At 31.6% G+C, this 3,200-nt stretch overlaps 1 long non-coding RNA gene across 1 annotated transcript; it reads right to left on the bottom strand.

The window, feature by feature from the left end:
- Window positions 1-884: 884 nt before the first annotated feature.
- Window positions 885-2,960, bottom strand: LOC118996265 (uncharacterized). Its single transcript, XR_005068455.1, has 3 exons — window positions 2,885-2,960; window positions 1,579-1,629; window positions 885-1,047 (listed from the first exon to the last, which is right to left on the bottom strand). It is a non-coding gene; the product is annotated as an uncharacterized LOC118996265 (long non-coding RNA).
- Between the last annotated feature and the right edge of the window lie 240 nt (window positions 2,961-3,200).

The raw sequence follows: 3,200 nt of genomic DNA, 5'->3' as shown, positions 1-3,200 counted from the left end.
TTTGGATCATGAAACTATTGGATATAATGTGTATTTACTCGACAAACTAGAAATAGGGATAATTTATATACACATATATTTTTGACCCTGCGATTTCAATCTGATACAAAACAGCAATGCATTTTACCTATAAACATATACCATTAGAACAACTATATTTGTGAATTATTGTTATATTATTATAAACATTTGCAGCATATCAATTCATATATTGTATGAATTATTGTATATAAATTATTGTAAATATATATTATTTGGAAAAATTAATGCACAAGGATTTTTATGAAATAATTATTCATAACAGCCAAATATTTAAAATATCTCTATTCTGAGCAGAATACATTAAAGAATACAGCATTGAAAATTAACAAACTTCAGGTACATTCAATAATGTGGTTTAATTGAAAAAATATCATGAGTGAATTAATAGAGACATGTAAAATAATGAATGAATGAGTCCCATTATATAAAATTCAAAATTAAGAAAGATAATTTGTAATATAAAATCTCAGGATAGAAGTTAAGTGAGGGGAGAGGAGAAGTTATGAGAGAGGGCACAGGAGCGGGCTGGCAATACCTGTTTCATGACCAATTTCAGTTTGCAACAAGCACAATTACATCTGTAGTCATCATGATGCATGGTACAATTAAATAGCAAAGTTTACTTTTCGAAAAAAATTTTTATAGAAGCATGATTATTTATGAAAATCAAGAACTGAAAATTATCAAATGCACATTAATGGCACAAAATATAAATCAAATATTATACAGTCAAACAATAAAATACTAACAGTCTTTACTAATGACAGATATATACAAAATATGAATGAATTCTATAGAAATATAAAATAAAATATTCTTATAAATAGAATGTTGGAAACATTAGAAACCTTACCATTTCTTCTTCATTATCTATATAGAGCAGGTTAGAGCTCTTAGAAGCACAGGCCATCAAACTCTCATTCCATGTTTTTTTTTCAGTGCTGATGTAATAGCAGTTGTTGGCATACACTAACCACTCTGGTGGACATCGTCCACAATGATATGCTAAAGGAAGATTATGTATTGTCATCCAAGAATAATATACATTTTAAAATGAAAGTTAATTTCAGTATTTGCATAGATAGAGACTAATTAATGTGCAGTATATGCATATAACCTCACAGACTGGCATATATAAGGCATAATACACTCACACACACTCACACACACTCACACACACTCACAGAGAAGAGTCAGCTCCTCATTCTCTAATTTATGCACCCACATTAAGCAAACATACAAACAAAAACATTCACTTTCTATATGTCCTGAATGTCAATGAATAAAACCACATTTTTAGAAACCAAAATTATCTTTCAACCAATTGGAAACAGTAAGTATGAAAAATTAAATGAATATTTCTTCTATTGTTACATAAGTAATACACTCTTCTTACTCATTATTTATGTACATTTATCACCCAATATTATAATATATATATCCCCTACCAAAAAAAATAAAACCTATGAATTTTAACTGTGTTAGAGACAAGGTAGGAGCTGTATTGATATCAGAACATAAAAAATAATTCGGTACCTTTCTGGTTCCCTGTTGTCTGGTTCCCTGTCTGGTTCCCTGTCTGGCTCACTGTTAAAATAATATATAATTTCTATTAAGTAAAAAAGAATTATTCTGTATAACAAGAAAAAAGAATTATTCTGTATCAGTATTACATTAGCTAAAAAAATAGATAATTATTATAAAAAGTAATGTTGATGTACATAAACCATAATACATTTGTTTCATACTTTGAAATGTGGTATATTGTCCAGCATTAAATGACGTAGAATAAAATTTATTTTACCAAGAAGAATTAATGAAGGTATTACAATTTGGGAGAAATTATTTTAAAAGCCTTGAGAATGAAACTTCACCAACTATTACACTATTTGGATTAATCAATATGAAGAATTTATTTCTATTTCTCAATAAGGTGTCCTAAAGCATGCCTTGAATTATAACACAAGAATATCTATGGATATATGGGATATATAAATATGTCTATATATAGCTTTTTGAAATATTTATCATTTATTTACTTACTGTTGTTTAAGTAAAATTGTCTCCATTTACACCACACATGGGCCCCTCACCCCACCCATCCTCACCTGTCACCCTCAAACTTACTCACTTTGGCTTTGTCCATCTGTCCTCTATATATGTTCCTTGATGGGCTTTCCCCTACTTTTCCCCATTATCCCTCTCTGCTCTCCCCTATCCCGTCTGGTTACTATCAGTTTGTTTTTCAATTCAAAGTTTCTGGTTATATTTTACTTGCTTGTTTGTTTTCTCCATTAGGTCCACTTATAGATGAGATAATATGGTATTCGTCTTTCCCAGCCTGGCTTATTTCACTTAGTATAATGCTCTCCAGATCCACCCATTCTGTAGCAAAGGGTAGGAGCTCCTTCTTTCTTTCTGCTGCATAGTATTCCATTGTGTAAATGTACCATTGTTTTTTGATCCACTCATTTACTGGTGGGCATGTAGGTTTCTTCCTGTGCTTGGCTATTGTAAATTGCGTTGCTATGAACATTTGAGAAAAAATATATGGCAATGATAACTTGAACAAAGGTTCAATCTTCAAAGTCCATAAAGAACTCACATGACTCCTCTCCAGGACAACACACACCCTAATTAAAAAATAGGCAAAGGACCTAAGTAAACTATTTTTCTAAATGATGCAGTTATTTATACCTTGGACAAATTCAGAACAATTTTGCACTTACTCTAAAGGCATACTTTAAATGACAGTTCTATTCTATAATATTATGAAATGTTTGGAGGCGCTGATTAACACAAAAGTGAAAAGTTTCATATAATTTTACAATAATTTACTTACGTTGATTAACAGCTTTTGTTACCACAGTGCACATCAGAACAAGGCAGATGACCCCTAGTATCCCAGCAATGAGCTTCTCTGGAGGTGGCTGGGATGCTGCAGGGAGGGAAATGGAAACAGTGGGAAGGGGGGCGTAGACACAATTGTTTGGACAGTTTACACACAGAGAATCATACCCATAAACTTGGACCCCAAACCCGTATCTACCACTGTAATCTTCCTCTCAGAATACACCACTGCATTTTCACTAAATATAACACTCTTTGAGTTGCCGGTCAAAGACTACAACTTACAACAATGTCTGAATAAAATTAGT

This window comes from Sturnira hondurensis, unplaced genomic scaffold (assembly GCF_014824575.4).
Source record: "Sturnira hondurensis isolate 20B ecotype Veracruz unplaced genomic scaffold, ASM1482457v3 Scaffold0011225, whole genome shotgun sequence".
Lineage (NCBI taxonomy): Eukaryota > Metazoa > Chordata > Mammalia > Chiroptera > Phyllostomidae > Sturnira > Sturnira hondurensis.
The sequence above is the reverse complement of the archived record's forward strand: the minus strand, read 5'-3'. Positions and strand labels throughout refer to the sequence as shown.